This window comes from Cervus elaphus, chromosome 26 (genome assembly GCF_910594005.1).
Source record: "Cervus elaphus chromosome 26, mCerEla1.1, whole genome shotgun sequence".
NCBI classification, from domain to species: domain Eukaryota; kingdom Metazoa; phylum Chordata; class Mammalia; order Artiodactyla; family Cervidae; genus Cervus; species Cervus elaphus.
In genome coordinates this window covers 14,316,077-14,333,467 of record NC_057840.1, presented here as the reverse complement: position 1 = coordinate 14,333,467, position 17,391 = coordinate 14,316,077, and the positions used below count along the sequence as shown (strand labels likewise).

The 17,391-nt window shown below is 41.0% G+C and overlaps 1 non-coding gene and 1 pseudogene across 1 annotated transcript; both read left to right on the top strand.

Annotated features, from left to right (window-relative positions):
* The first annotated feature begins 9,110 nt into the window (after nt 1-9,110).
* On the top strand, nt 9,111-9,219 carry LOC122684534 (annotated as a pseudogene).
* A 7,769-nt stretch (nt 9,220-16,988) lies between these two features.
* Nucleotides 16,989-17,095, top strand: LOC122684547. Its single transcript, XR_006338089.1, has one exon. It is a non-coding gene; the product is annotated as a U6 spliceosomal RNA (small nuclear RNA).
* Nucleotides 17,096-17,391: the final 296 nt, after the last annotated feature.

Below are 17,391 nucleotides of genomic sequence, written 5' to 3'. Positions count from 1 at the left end.
GGGCAGATTCTTTACCACTGAGCCATAACAGAAGCACTGCACGGTATTTCTTGATCACATAAAGTGTGAGTGGTCAAAGTCAGAGGGAGTCTGCTCTGCTCAATCAAGCTTGTTTGGCAGAAACTTGTTATCTTCAACATAAGGTTTCCCAAGTCACCTTAGACATCTCCATTCAGGGAGAAAATCACATCACCGCTAGAAGTTCGGCAGCTCTGGAGCTGGTGCAGGTCACTTCTGGTCACACTCCACTAGCAAGAGCTCTATTAGTGAGGGTGCTCATTAGGGCGAAGAGGGCTGGGGTGTGTAATCCACCTACATGCCCAGGACGAAGAAGGGCCAGGTTGTGTGGAACACATCACAGTCTCCGTTACCTTCAATGCTTCTGGTAAATTCTTCGATTAGAAAATCTTTTTTTTTTTTTTTGGAAGGGAAACAGTAGATTTTATTTTTGTTTGTTTCTTTGTTTTAGCTTCAAAAGACTTCTTGAAAAGTATCTGAATCTCCTTAGAACTCTAGATTTCAGTTCAAATTATTATTTACCTCATCCAGAAGTTCAATTCTGTCGGACTTGTGTTTTCTTTGTTCTGATCCATCTTCCTCTCCAGTTGCTGGATTCCTTTAGATGTTTTTGGTTTTGTTTCATTTTTCCTGCTCAGTGGCACTTAAAGCTGGTTGCATAGTACCAAAGTGGTGAAAGTGATATGTATATTGGAGGCCCAACAGCAGTATAGAAATTCTTGCACCTGTCATTCTCTCCCAGACTTGGGTACATGAAAGACATCTGAGGATGGCCCAATTCTCTTTTACTTTATTATTTCCCCTTTGGAAACTAATGGAAACAACACCTACAAACGTGATGATCTTCCACTGGGTTTCCCCTAATCTCTAAAGGGCCAAGATCTCTACAGATTTTGGTGATTAACAATCTAGCCCAAGGCTCCTTTAGTGGTGCTGGGCCACTTAGCCCATCAGAGTGGGAGAAATGAAGGCTTCAATTCCACCCAGCCGTTCCATGGGTTCTAGCAGCCATTTGAATCAGGAAAGACAGTTTGGATGGAGTAGGTAGGTAGTGAAAAGGAAGAACACCCAATTTAGTTTACCATCTTCCTAGAATCTGTTTTTAATCTTTGCACGCTAACTTAGAGAGGCATTTTTTTACCCAACAGCAAAGATGCATGTCAATCTTTTAAACTCTACCTGCTTATTCCTGTGTTATTTAATGAAGAAATATATGAACAAAATGCAAAACACAAAGATTCTATGATACGTTAAAAGAAGTATAGTTGTATCCACCCCAAAGATATATAGTAACATAAACTCAATTACTGACGAATCAAGATCCTATTATATGCACCTTGGTAAACAGCCGTGACTGCAATGTAATTATCATTAACTCTATAAACAGAATTATGCCTTTTCTTTTTTTAAATAACAAAATCTTCTAAATTTTCATTTTTTACCATCAACGTTTTAAAATAGACAAAACAAAGTTTAGAATAAAATGCTTAATTTATCACAAATTTTAAAAGTTTGTCAATTCAAATTAATAAGATTTTATTCTGAAGACAAAATATAAAATAAGGTTCTATATAACAATAATATTCATGTGTCCTTGTATTGGATTTTAGTAATCAGTACTTCCTAGATCTATTTGTACTTATTATTTTCTAGAATAATCCTGAATAATACAGGCATTTCCTATTCTCTATGATTTTAACAATCACTCATTATAATTAAAATGGCTTGAAAATATCTTATTTGCCCTGGAATGAAGACAAAACTTAGAACTAAAAGAGCTATTATTTTGACTTGAACAACAATTACCCTTTTGCTCCATCACAACTCTTTTTCACTTTCAATCTGGGGTTTGGTAATTTGAAAAAAAAGAAGAGACAGGTAATGAAAAGAATTATATGAAACTACCTCTTCTTACCACCATTTCGAAACTTCAATTTTAGAGGCCTAGTGACTGCAGTATTTATTATTCAATAAACTTGTAATTTCTAACAATGAAGCCAAATTTTATAACAATCAGGCCATTTGTTTTTCCCAGGAAACTTGCCATAATAGAATTACCTTTCAAATTGCATACTATTATGCAGTAGTATTAAAACACTCCTACTGTGAGCATTAATTTTCACAAACCACCACTGCACTTGCTACTCATGAGAATACAAATAACAAATTACACTTTTGAAAACTACATGAATTTGAAAATATGACCAATATCACTTGTTATCCCAAACAAAAGGAACTGGCTGTGGTAACTGGGTAAAAATATGACTGCTTACATCCAATATGTTTTCCAGTTAGAGGATTTGATGTGCAAAAAAAAAAAAAAACCTCGTTAGTTATAATTACGAGGGTGTTTTTTGTGAGCCACTCTCCACATTTCTCCTTTGCGTTCGTGCATGCTCAGTCAAGTCTAACTCTGTGACCCCATGCATTGTAGCTTGCCAGACTCCTCTCTCCATGGTATTTTCCAGGCAAGACTACTGGAGTGGGTTGCCATACCCGTCTCCAGGGGATCTTCTCAACCCAGGGATGGAACCTGCATCTCCTGTATCTCCGACTTTGGCACACGGATTCTTCACCACTGAGCCACCTAGGAAGCCAAGATATCCTTCAGGGGTTCTTTAAAGCAGCCCCATCTGAAAATGGAAAACTGTGGAGGAAGTCAACTGGGAGGAATTTAGAAGGAAGTTTAAGAGTACACACTGTTTCCATTCACTTTCCATAGCCATTTCAAACAAGGGAGGCTGAGCAGTTTCCTTGCATGCCAGAAAGAGAAAGAAATGTAGTTGTTATTCTCCAGCAAAGTCCGCACACAAGCAGGGGTGTAAAAGGAAATTTCACAGGGATGTTAATTCTGCTACTAACTGTTCTGCTATCCACTTTCCAGGTAAATAATGAATTGCTAAGAACATGTGAGGCAGAGGTAACAGCTTATGTAAAGGCAGAGAAACATGGAATCATCTGGATAATTGATGGAAGAGAAGGCTGTACAGAGTGGGTGCAGTGTAGGAGGAAAAGGTACCAGGCCATGAAACTGGAAAATCGGGGGCCAAATTACTTCGTTCATTTCCACAAAACATCCTGCGAATTATATTTCATATGCTTTTAGGATTTGAAATAAGGAAAAGCATAGAGGAAAAGCCTCATGCACAAAAAAATGGCTTCCAGTTCAGTGGAGATAACAAGAAACTTGATTAAGAAAAAAGACAGACTTAAGACATATTTAGGGGAAGAATCAAAAGGACTTTGTGTCTGATGAATGGGACGTGGCAGGAAAGATAAAAGGAATAGGCTAGGATGAAAAGAGAAGTATAAAATGATTTTCAGTCTTCTCATTTGGGAGACTGGGTAACTTGGAGGAGGAATGCAAGAACAAACACGTATTTGGGAATGGGTAGGATGAATTAAGGAAATTAATTTTAAACTCTTTGAGCTCTTGGATATAGGACATTGACCTCAACACTATCAAGTCTTATAATTCACATTCTGGGAGCTTCCCTGGTGATCCAGTGGTTAAGACTGCCTTCCAATGCAGGGGATGCAGGTTTGATTCCTGGTCAGGAAACTAAGATCCCACACGCCTTGCTGCCAAAAAACCAAAACATAAAACATATGAAATACTGTAACAAATTCAATAAAGACTTTAAAAATGGTCTACATTAAACAAAATTTTTGTAATAAAATAAAATTTTTAAAAATTCACATTCTGTGTGATTACAATTTGCTCAGTCATGGTGAAACACACCATGAAAGAGTGGGGATAGCACATCATTGAAAGTGGCCAATGAGTTGCACTTGGAGATCTGCCTGAAGGACTGAGAGGAGAGCCATACCTGCCTTCCTATCAAAAAATCCCACTCAAAATGCAGATTGGTTCAATCACTATGAAATTTCTCAAAAAGTAAAGAAGTTCCTCAAAAAAACTAAAAATAGAGTTGACATATGATCCCGCAGTCCCACTCCTGGGATATACCCAGACAAAACTATAATCCAAAAGATAGGATACACGCACCCTCTATTTTCATAGCAGCACTATTTATAATAGCCAAGACATGGAAACAACATAAGTGTCTGTTGACAGATGAATGAATAAAGAAGATGTGGTACATATACACGATGGAATATTACACAACCATAAAAAGAATAATGTAATGCCATTCGCAGCAACATGGATGGACCTAGAGATGATCATACTAAGAGAAATAAATCAGACAGAGAAGGACAAACATCATATGATGTCACTCACCTGTGGAATCTCAAACATAACACAAATGAACTTATCTACCAAATAGAAACAGGCTCACAGAGAACAGACTTGTGGTTTTCATAAACCACAATGAAAAAGAATATATATGTATAACTGAAACACTGCGTACAACAGAAATTAGTAAGATATTGTTAGTATCAATTATGCAGTGTGCTGCTAAATCACTTCAGTCCTGTCCAACTCTTTGTGACTCCATGGAGGGCAGCCTGCCAGGCTCCTCTCTCCATGCGATTCTCTAGGCAAGAACACTGGAGTGGTATGCCCTCCTCCAGGGGTTCTTCCCAACTCAGGGATCGAACCTGCGTGTCTTAGGTCTCCCGCAATGGCAGGCAGGGTTCTTTACCACTAGCGCCACCTGGGAAGCCGGTACCAACAAAAATCCCACCAGTCAGCTAGTACCCAGGAGACCATCAGCGGAGTCCCCAGACAAGCACATGAAGGCACATGAAGGCATGGTCCTTCCTCGAGCACTCGGTTGAGGACACCGACAAGGGCGAGGTGTCCGCCTGCCAAGAGCTCAAGCACTGAGGCTCTCAACCCGGCCAAGAAACATGAACGGGACCTGACCGAGGCCGGAAGGATGCAGGGTTTGGGCCCACCAGCACCCGCCCCATCACCCTCCCCGACATCACCCAGGGCGCGCAGTACCTCAAGGGGAACAGAGCAGCCTGGGGGCTGGTCTCCTGGCGCCACCGAGCAGGAGGACCGGACACGGACCACCGGGGGGCCCTGCGCCTCGCCCCGGAGGTGGGCCGCGGCGCGGGTCCGGCGGAGCATCCGCACGGCCCACGCTGTCTCTGCAGCACGCGGGCCTCCTGGCCGCCCGGGAGCCCACCTCCCGGTGGAAGTCCGCGTCTGCGCCCGCCGCCAGCAGGGCCACGTCGCAGAAGAGGCGCGGGGGCCAGCACCGCGTGTTTGTCGGGAAGGCCCCGCGGCGAGGCTTCCGCTTCACCGCCGACCTGAGGTCCACACCTGCGGCCGGGCCGCGCGTGCGTGTCTGACCCGGGGCGACCCTGCCGGCACACAGCTGCCCCAGGCAAGTCCCAGCAGAAACACGCAAGCGCAAAGACCCGGAGGAAGGCGGCCCAGCCTCAGACACCTGCCAAACTGGGTATAAGCGGCCTTCCACTTCCTCTTCCCTGGCGGGACTCGGCCCAGCGCCCTCGGCCAGCTGGCGACCGACCGCAGCCGGGCGCTCTCGCGTCTTCCTCGCCACACCTCGCCAGACTGCCCAGACCCATGCTGTCCCGCCTGCCAGATTTCAGGGCCCAGTCCTGCCCACTCCATGTGAGCACTCGATGCCTTTTCTTTCCATATCTACTTCAAGATTTCAGAGCAACACAAATGCCCTGGCAGCAGGTACTTATTTATCGGCCTGGCGGAAGTGGCTTTAGCGGTGAGACCCACTTTTTCATTTTTTTCAGAGGGAAACTCAAATGCCCCAAATATTTTAAATTAATGCATTAAGAGGTTTAATGAGTACTTTTTTCTTCTTCTTCTTCTCAATTTTAGCGGGCTAGAATCAGGCTCCAGCCATTGGAAAACAAAGGGGGGAAAAAGGCATTCCTTTCTCAGTCCATTGTAGATTTCCGTGCAATCTACAAGAGTGAAACTGCTTTCTTTAATGTATGCCTTGAGTGATGATATTCTAATTGAGAAAACTGGTAGATTCTTTATACCCAGCCTACCAGGAATATTTAAGAACGTGGCTTTTTCTGACTACACCTCTCCAATTAACACTATCTGCCACTTTGTGTGGCAGTCTCTTGCCTTGAAAATACTAACCTCTGCTGCCATTCCAACGTATGCAAAATTGTGATGATTGAAGCTGAGGTTCAGAATGTTTTGAAAAGTTTAGATAAGAAATCAGTTATAATAAACTCTCTTTTCACAATGGTTCTATGAAATCATGACCCTTTGACCAATGCAGGTTGTTTACTCTGTCTATGGGAACTTCAACAATTATGATATGTGGAGCACCACTCTCTCCTTCCTCAAGTCACGGAAACTCTGCTTTCCTCCTTTCAGGCCTGCCTGTCTCCCATTCTGGAGTTAGTGGTTGAGTGGGCAATCAAAGGGCCACACTTACCCCATAACACTACAGGACTAGAAATGTATTTTAGTTTGCTATGGCGGCCAAGACAAAACACCAAAGACTACATGGTTTAAACAGTAGAAATTTATTTTGTCACAGTTTCAAAGGCTAGAAATCCAGCATCAGAGTGTCAGTAAGGCTGAATTCTTCTGAGCTCTTAGTCTCTGGCTTGTAAGTCTCCCTGTACCTTTATATGGTCTTCCTCTCTGTACACGTCTGCATCTAAATGTCCTCTTAAAGGAAACATGGTCATTTTGCATTAAGGCCCACCCTAATGACCTCATTTTAACTTTGTTGTTGTTCAGTAACTAAGTCATGTCTGACTCTTTGTGACCCCATGGACTGCAGCATGCCAGTCTCCTCTGTCCTTCACTGTGTCCTGGAATTTGTTCAGATTCACATCCATTGAGTCAGTGATTCTATCTAACCATCGCATCCTTCTCCTTTTGCCTTCAATGTTTTCCAGCATCAGGGTCTTTTCCAGTGAATTAGCTCTTTGCGTCAGGTGGCCAAAGGACTGGTGCTTCAGCTTCAGTATCAGTCCTTCCAGTGAACATTCAGGGTTGATTTCCATGAGGGTTGACTGATTTGATCTGCTTGCAGTCCAAGGGACTCTCCAGAGTCTTCTCCTGCACCACAGGAGTTCTTCAAAAGCATCAGTTCTTCAGTGCTTAGCCTTCTTTATGGTCCAACTCTCACATCTGTACATGACTACTGGAAAAACCATAGCTTTAAATATATGCACCTTTGTTGGCAAAGTGATGTCTCTGCTTTTTAATATGCTGTCTACGTTTGTCATAGCTTTCTTTCCAAGGAGCAAGTGCCTTTTAATTTCATGACTGCAGTCACCATTTGCAATGATTTAAATACATCCTTAAAGAACAATTCCAAGAACACAGTCACTTTCTGAGTTACTGGGGGTTAGCACTTCAGTATATGAATCTGGGGAAACACAACTTGGCCCATAACCAGATGAACCAAAGTTGGCCAATCGTATATCCCACATGCCTGAATAGAGAGGCTGGCCCCATTTGAAGATGTTTTCAAGCAAGATTAAGCAGTGTCTTTTTAAAGATTGGTAAGAATGTGGAAAAAAGATCATATTCTACTTTCTCAGATCCAGAGTTCCAAGAATGATATAGATTTGGAGCTTACCTATAAGGTTACAAAGATTCTTTTTTTTTTTTTTTTTTTGCTAGGTAGAGAAACCTGTTAAGCATCAACATGAGGAAAACAGACATGAAAGAAATAGGAAAAGAGAACTATCCCTTTCTGATATTATACATGCACATATATCCAGCATGTCTAAACTAGGGAGCTTCTGTAATATTTACTGAAGGCCATATGTTTTTCTTTTACTACTTAGCTTGGATTTGACACTTTCAATTGAAGTGTCATTTTCACTTCATTTTTAATTGAAAAAGCCTAACTAACTAACCATGGAGAAATAGATACATTTGGTAACATAAGTTAGGTAGACTGATGGTTTATACCACTGTAAATATGAATCAATCATAGATTACCAAACATTGTTAACAGTCACTGTGTGTGTACGCACATGCTAAATTGTCTCAGTTGTTTCCAACTCTTTGCAACCCTATGGGCTGTAGCCCTCCAGGCTCCTCTGTCCATGGGATTCTCCAGGCAAGAATCTTCCCGACCCAGGCATCAAACCCCATCTCTTGTGTCTCCTAGCGTTGGTAGGTGGGATCTTTACCACTAGCGCCACCTGGAAAGCCCTAACAGTTAGTACTCCTCCACAATTACTCCTGAGTCCTGGCAGAAGCATCTCACTCAGACGCCTGGATGGGTTTCAAGTTTCTTCAGCAGTTGTGGCCTGGGATTTTTTTTATTACTGAAGTGCTTATAGTCTCACATTCATGTTGATCAGTTCAAAAAGTTAGATGATCACACAAGATAATCAAATCATGCACCTTTTAACCATTTAATTTGTTTCATAAATTAGTCTATTTTAATGTAGATCTCTCACCACGTGTAGGCTTTTGGTGACTGATTTCCTTTTCATGTTCTTGACCTCTCAGCTTCTCGCCCATGCCTCCCTCCTCAAGTCCAGCCATTTGTTTCATTTGTTTTTCAAACTATACTTTTTATATCTGTGGGGTAACTACATGAAGTCAGTGAGTTCTTTATGTTCCAAAGGTACCTTCACCACCCTAGAGTGGATAATCTCACAAAGCAATAACAAACCCTGGCCTGAATTTAATCTTCTGCCTGGCTTATATTTAACATGGTTCAATTTGTCTATCTTCCCTTCAAGTCTCCATCTACTCACTTGTTAAACATGTTCTCTAAGGCCAGAGGACTCTTTATACTGACTATCCACCAGTAATAGCTTTGGCATCTCTAAACCCATCTAGCAATTCTTTGAAGAGTTTACACTGCTGCTCCTTTCTCAAATCTGCTCAGATTTTCTGTAACTGTTTGGTGTCCCTCACATAAGTATGATTGGAGTGAAAGGTAAATAAATGGATTCTAAAACCATTCTTGCCTAGAAGCTGGGAATTGAAATGAGTGATGTTAGTCATGCAGCCCAGGCCCAAATCTGCTTAAACTTCATCCAGCATCTAATCCAAATTAGAATGGGATCTTCAATCACATATCAAAAGAAGTTAAAAGTTTCAAAATTTACAATTTGAGCCTTGAGGCATTTCATTAGACTAACAGATGGTATGCAACATATTGGGCAATACAGGAGCTAAAAATGGGATTGGCAAGACTACACTCACAAGGATCATTTCTACAGTTTGTTACTAAAGAACTTTTCTTGCACATGTAGAGCACTGATAATAAACCAATGATCTAGTAAGTTAGAAAAAATGGTGAGGGGGACTGGCTATTAAGGAAGTTTTGCGTTTTGTTTTAGAGGAACTCTTTGTCTGCAAGATCCAGAACCTTTAGACTTTAAAATAATAGAAAAAATTCTGGAATTTACTAGAATAGTTTAAAATTTTTTCAAATGTAAACAGTTTATAAGCTTGCTGATTGATTGAAATCAGGTGGTAGGTATGTTGCCACCTTTTACGACCCTGTGGACTCTTTGTGACCCCATGGACTGTAGCCCACCAGGCTTCTCTGTCCATGGGGTTCTCCAGACAAGAACACTGGAGAATGGGCATGGGCATGGATAAAGGTTGCCATGCCCTCCTCCAGGGGATCTTCCTGACCCAGGGTTGGAACCCGCATCGCTTATGTCTCCTGTATTGGTGGGGCGTTCTTTACCACTAGCACCGCCTAGGAAGCCAAACAGTTGAGTAAACTTACTGATTGATTGCAATCAGGTGGTAGGTGTGTTATAGTAGTATCTATGTTTTTTGAATGTCTGAAATACTTCATGATGAACTATAGTAAGGCATTTTTAAACATGCCAACCTTGGACCCAACCAAGGTGTTTCATTTTGAAAAGCTCTGGTTCCCCTTTCCCTCCCTAATTTGGAAACTGAGAGATAGATACCAAAATCAGATAATAATTATAACATTATCTTTATCATTTGTGAAGCAGCTTGGGGAATGTTGCTTTAGGTCTCAAGTCAAGTGCCTTGCTGACCCTGACCTCCAAACTGAGGCGCTCACCCAAGCCCTGGCATGGTGGGCACCTGAGAAGCAGAGCCCTCCCTCGTGACAGCACTGGACTGAAGAACACCTTCTCTGCAGGCAGGAAGATGTGAAAATATAGGAACAAGTGACTGAAATGAGTAGAAGGCGCATGAGAGAGCTTCCTTGAGTACTTGAAATGTTCTACGTCTTGGTCTGTACTGATTTTATAAATATTTTAAAATGAGAACATCTATCAAGCTATCAAATCTATTAAGATTCAAGCAGTTCTCCATATATGTTAGTCTATTAGGACTGACACAGAATACCACAGACTGGGTGGCTTCAACAACTGAATCTGGTTTTTTTTCCAGTTTTGGAGGCCAGAAGTCCAAAATCAAGGTGCCAGCAATGTTCTCCTAAGGCCTCTCTTTTTAGCTTGCAGATGGCCATCTTCCTCCTGTTTCCTTATATGATTTCCTTTTTTCTATGCATACCCATCCTGGTGTCTCTTTATCTTCTTATATAAAGACAGCAGTCATACTGGAAAAGGACTCCACCCTTCGGACTTCATTTAACTTTAATTGCCTTTTTTAAAAGCACTGTCTCCAAATACAGTCACATTGGGGATTAAGGTATGCTTGTGAGGGGTGGGGGGGGGGGGGCGCCATTCAAGCCATAGCACCCTATATCTGGTTTGCTTCAATAAGTTAAAGTTAAAAAGAAAAGCTGAAGCAAATTCCATAAAAAGGGAACACTTCAATGTAAACAAAGAAGCAGAATTCGCTGTATGGATTTAAGACATCTCAAACTTTCCAGGAAAAATTTTTATAATGGAAGCAGGTGTGAAGGGAGAGATGGGAGGCAGATGGGGGTGGGTTACAGGAAGGGGGTAAGAGATAAATAGATGTGGAAAGGGGAGAGAAAGGGAATGATGGAAAGGGGGAGGAAAGAGAAAGGAGAAGAAAAGAAGAGAGAGAAAGAGAGGGAGAGAATGAATAAATATGACTCTATGAGAGTCAAATATATGACTTGATGGTTATACAAATGAACTCTAGAAGCTGATTGCCTGGGCTTATGTCTCAATTCAGTCACTGAAGAACTATGTGACCATGGGGAAATCACTGATTCGTTGCATGAAGTAAAGAATATACCTACCTCATGTGATAATATACAGAATTAAAAGAAGTGATACATGTGCAGCTTGGTATATGTTTAAGCAAGTGCTGTATAAACATCTACTATTATCAGTCAAGTTTAAGACTTCCATCTGGGATCCAATGTATAAACAATAAATGAGGACCTACCTCCCTCTATGAAGACCCAAGGATGGTGCACAGCTTGGGAAACAGACCATTCCCTTTTTCACTCCCGTGCTTGCTCCTTCTGCTTGGGCCTAGGTTTAAATAATCACAGTCAGCTCTGAACATAGAACTAGACAGATTGCTCCACTGAACTGTGCTGAGGTGGCTGGAATGTACACTATAGTTCTCGTGTGATTTTATTTACGTCTAATATTTCCCAGCATAAATCTAATTTCCCATCTAGGAAGTGCTGATATCCTAGCTTTCTATGATAAAGCTAAATGAGAAATCTGCAGTTCTCAAATGTAATTTTTTCGACACAGGTTTTCTTGCTAAGTTTTTTTTTTTTTTTTTTTTTTTACATTGAAACAACCAAACAAAACAACACCTCAGCAAAGGCCTTTTTATTCCTTCCAGTTCCCTGTGATACAGGTTGATAGAGCACACCAGGCCAAAGGGGAATCCTTTCTGAAAGATGAAAATGCTAGCGTTTTGTTCATTTCCTACCTTGGCGCTTCCAGAGGCTACAATACCACGCTCTAACTGGGAGCTGGAAAACTGCAGGTAATGTTTACTGTGTGTGTTTATTAAAAGGTGTTAACAAGTAATTGCATGGCATCACCCACTTAGACACATCTGCAATGGTATTTTTACTCTGAGTCTGAGGAATGTCTCCTTGGCATAGATTTTTAAGAGCTTTTAGAAAGAATATGATCCTATAGTAGATGCCAAATTTGTGGCTTCATCCAGTGCAGTTCAGATGGCAGACAGGATGTGGTGGAGCAGTCTGGGGGCTGCAGTGAGTCAGCTATGGAGACAAGCGTTTCCATGGTGACCTTCCCCATTCATTCAGTGTGAGGCCTCCTCACACCCTTGAGAATTAATGACATGGCATTAACACTGATAATCATAATGAAGAGAGCTGTCTGACAGTGGGGCAACCCAACCCTGACATTAGTGAGGAACTAAGATAGAGGAATTTAGCCAGTGTGCAGAGGAATAAAATATTGAACTACAGCGAAAGGAAATCCATTTCTTTTTCTTTTATAGAATAGTTTTCCTGCCAGAATGGACCCTGCTGCTTACAGGATTCTATAGTCTCCCCTCGGAGAATTCTTTTAGTACTACAACCTAGTGGGGGTGGAAATAAATAACCCAAAGAAGTGATTCACTGAAGGTCAAAAGAAACAGGATGAGAGAATATAGAAGGGGCACAGACTTAAACTCACTCAGTCGTCCCAGTTTGTTTGTTTGTTTGCTTGTTTAAATATTTTAAAATGTTCCTTAGGAGGTCCTTTTAGGAAAAAATCTTTCTCCTGAAAAACTTACTTTTTTCTATAGCTTTGAAAACTTTTGTCCCTTTCAGGGAAAAAGCGCTTTTCACATTGGGCTAATAGCAGCACTTTTATTTCTGTGTGCAGAGATGTGGGGCATTGTACAAATAAAGAATGTGAAACACTGGGAGTCTACCCTCTACCTCGGATGCCAGCCTGAGTAAAATTATAGACACAAGTTTTTCAGAGTAGGATGTAGATTTTCATAGGCTCCTGGAGGACCGGGCCTTGTGATTTAGTCAGTCATTTGCATGGTTATCTCCTTTATTAAATTTTAAGATTCCATAGAGCAAAAACTTCATCTTACTCATCTTTGGCATCATAATCCTCACTCCCAATGCACACACACACATGCAAATAGACACAAATACTTGTGCACACACAAACATTAATCTAGCATCCTTCTTTATATACCACACACCACATTACTACATATCTATTCATGAGTGGATTTGATTAGCCCATAAAACCTCCGGTGAGGCAGTTAAGCAGTTTACATATGAAGTTTTAGAAATCCATAGAGCTAAATTATGACAGTTTTTTAAACTATGTAGCACTGTTTTGCTTTTTGAAATGTTTAGACAAGCAGATTTGACACAAATACAGTAAAACTTGAGAGGCAGTAAATGAAAAACATGTGTGAAAAAAAATCAAGACCCTCTCAAGGCAGCTGGACTATTCAGATTGATTAAATGATGTCTACAGAATGCTGATGGCTGGACCTACCATGACATTTATTAATCCATCAAATATTTATTGAGATCCTACTTTAATAGCTGTTTACTCTGTGCCAAGCACCATTTTAAGTCCTTTATCCTTAGTAATGTATTTAATCTTCTCTAAGAGATAAACATTATTATTAAAATACCTATCTTTCAAGCATGTAAACTAAAATACAAGTAATTTAAGTAACTCATCAAAATCGACACAGATAATAGAGGTGGAGTCATAAATTGAGCCAAGCAGCCAGGCTCCAGATCATAAGCTCTTAACCCCTCTGTGATATTGCCAATCCTTGGGCTGGGAAGTCGGAATAAAGCCATAATCAGGAGGTATGTCCTTTTTCTTTGTTTTCATAAAGCTTAGAGTTTTGAAAGAGAGACATGCTGAAAACAACCAATTACAGTTACAAGCAGGAAGTGCTATATGAGAGCCAAGGAAGAACTATAGGGACAGAGCAACATAAATCATCCTAACCTACGGACTCTGAGGCTTCTCACAATGAGGAAAAGATCTAGAGAATGAATGAGGTGCCGTTTCCATACCGACTTTGTCTCCTGATTGTCGTTGGTGATGAGGTATGAATGGTTGAGCCAGAGGGGTTGAGATTCAGGAGGGAATCTTTCCAAGTAATTCCTAAGGTCAACTGATGAGAGATACACCTCTGGTAAGCGTGTCACAGGACAGAAGCATCTGACTAGACAGGGACCAGCATACCAGGCGAAACATGTCAGCCTGGTTGACTCTTGGGAGGAGTTGGGAGAGAGACTGTTGGGAGAGAAAATATTTCCACAAAGCTAGAAGTGTAGATGTGGACATTCTAGAAAACAGTGCAGTAATAATTCGGAGAAACTCTGCTAAGGTAAGAGGGAATGCCATAGATGTGACAGGTTTTGGGGAGCCAGGGAGCTGCTAGACAAAGTCCCTGTAAAAGTCAATCTAAATCTTGGCGATCATTACACATTTATATCCGTCACCGTAATAGCACATATTGAGCAGTTTCTGTTTACCAGACTTTGTGCTAAGACTAGGGGGAAGCAATTATTATTACTACTGTTGTCATCATCATTGTTGTTGTTATCCTGATCAAAGTTATGACACAGTAGAGCTGAGAGCCTGACCCATGATTATTGCACAACCCCCAGAAGTTATTTGTCACGTATGGCTGCTGATTGACATCTTTTTGACTCTGAAAGTTGATAGTCAAATCTAAGGGAATATATTGAAAAAAAATGCAAGTTTTTTTTGCTCACTTCAAAGTTTTTATGAATTTTAAATATTGGTTGATTAGCTTCCTTCAGGCAACACTAATTACAGCAGATTATGTAGAACAGGGCACAGTGGAGGTCAGAAGAAGCCCTAAAACTGGGGAAAAGTATGTTTTAAAATGTTAGGGAAACAAATAAAGAGTCAGAGGACAAACATAAGTATTAGCACTCAGAGCAAGCCAGGAGTTTTAGAGGCCCCAACCAACAGCTTCTAGATGATTAGCAGAAACAGAAGGGGTAAAAGTTAAATGTGTGACCCAAGAGGCAGGCTATCTGAAATTGCCAGGCAAGCCAAAGCAAGTAGAGACAAAGCCAGACTCATAGGACATGAAGCCAGGACCGCTGAGCCCAGGCTGCGTGCGCTCCTGCCCCTGCTTGTTTGGTTCCCTCTCATCCTGCTGAGAATGAATGAGCCTTGGTGGAGACCCACATATGGGGAGAGCAGAAGCAATAACCAGAAGGGAATCTATAACTGGGGGCAGGAGCTGCTACATCAGAGTTAGTTTAAATGGTTAATGGTATTCCAGTATTTCCTAGGTATACCTCAAGTGACTGAAGTGTTTAGACTAAAATTTCATTTTTAAGAAATAAATGACTGAAAAATCATTCTTACAACCTTCTGAGATAAGAAGGGCCTTATTTGGGAGCCACAGAATTTTAATGCTTTCCCAGTACTTTCCTTCTGCAACTTTGCAGTTGCCCTGTACTTTCTTTCTGCATCCTCTTCCAACCATCATCACTTCTAGGCTCTTCAAACAGACCAAAATGTGGCATACTGGGACATCATTTGAAGAATATATTGCTCCTGACACCCATGTGTTAAGGCATGCCTTTCATGCCCTAAATTGTACCTTTACGTTTAATTATAATTATGGTGTTAGCCAAAATGTTCATTCAGGTTTTTCATAAGATCTTATGGAAAATCCCAATGAAATTTTTGGTCAACTCAATACTTTATAGGATATTTGTTCATCTTTCATGCATCATAACTAGGATTGCTAAATATTGGGAAAAGTGATTTGAACATATCCTTTATAATATGCCAATGCTTAGGTAAATATATTTTCACTATCTAGGCACATAGTACTTAACTCTGTTATTCCTTTTTTAAAATACAGGTTCCAAAAAAAATAAAATAAAATACAAGTTCCACATAAGGATATTGAACTCGAATAATAAACTCTTTGAAAATCTATACCTGAATGAGTTTCAAGGAGAATCCTCAAAATCTAACCAGTTCACTAACATTGTGAACCAGGAAGTGACTTCCTTATTTCAACAACAGGAAGTATTTTTATGACCTGTAGTACTGTGGGTGGTACTTTGGGATATATGAAGCAAGAAGTTCCTTCCCTGTTTGCAAACCTCTAGCTACAAGTTACTGCCCTTGGTCTTGATGCTATTGGCTGACTGGCTTATTAAGGATTTGATGCATTGTCTTTTGTCCTTTGGCTCCTGTCACGGTCTTCACTTTCTCGTCCTTTTCACGGTATCTGCTCGGTTCTGGAATCTCTTTTTGGTTGCCTTTTCTCCCTTGTACAAAATATTGTCTTGTCTTCTCAGCATTTCAAAAGGTTTCCCCAGTGACTTGAATTTGAAGAAAGCTGCAGGGTCGTAGCTCAGTGGCAAGCTTAGAATGACAGTGAAATCCCTAAACAGGGACTACTCTTTCTGAATAAAGAAATCTAAAAATAAAAGCTGTCTGCAGCTGGGACTGTGTGCCAAGACAACTATCACTGAAGTGCAAAAGAAATCGAAAGCATAAATAAAAAAAACAACCTTGCTAGAAAGGACTAAGGTGTTAAATTGGTGCCAAGATAGAAAACTGGAAAAGGCCAACTTCATAGTAGGTGGTTTATCATTCACACATAGTTTAATGCGGTGAAGTTTGATTCATCCAAGAAATGTCAGCCCCAGGATACAAAGGACACAGTGAAGAGACTCTAAGTCAACCTGACTTCCTCAAAACAACTGGAGAAACTTCCCGTTCCCAGGGCACCACTTGCTGCTTTTCTTCCTTCTACACAATGAACCCTGCTTATTTTATGGATTTCTTTTCCACCAATGAGCTTCCTTGGGATGGCAAATTTTTAAAATCATCAGAACCCATCCCAAGTCTCCCTCTCACTAAACCCATTCATGCCTGGCATATGATTTCACAGCATCCTAGTTTGGAGATTCTATAAGCTCACTCTGACTGCTATTTCAGTGCATTTGACCTCCAGTTTTTCAGCCCCTCCCTCTTAATCCTGCCTATCATCCCCATATAGTTTCACTTCCTTTTCTCCTGGAAAAGTTTAGACCACCCCCTTGGTTATCACTTGTTGGTATCCATTAGTGAAGTCTCAAATCCCTATACCCACAACTATGATAACACTTGAGGGAAAAGAAGTATATAATTATACAGCTAGCGCTATTGAAAATGTGAGTTTGGTGCTCGCTTAGGCAGCACATATACTAAAATTGGAACGATACAGAGAAGATTAGCATGGCCCCTGTGCAAGGATGACATGCAAATTTGTGTAGCGTTCCATATTTTTCAGATGTACAGAACAGACTTTTGAACTCTGTGGGAGAAGGCGAGGGTGGGATGTTTCGAGAGAACAGCATCGAAACATGTATGTTATCTAGGGTGAAGCAGATCACCAGCCCAGGTTGGATGCATGAGACAAGTGCTCGGGCCTGGTGCACTGGGAAGACCCAGAGGGATCGGGTAGAGAGGGAGGTGGGAGGGGGGATCAGGATGGGGAATACATGTAACTCCATGGCTGATTCATGTCAATGTATGACAAAAACCACTACAATATTGTAAAGTAATTAGCCTCCAACTAATAAT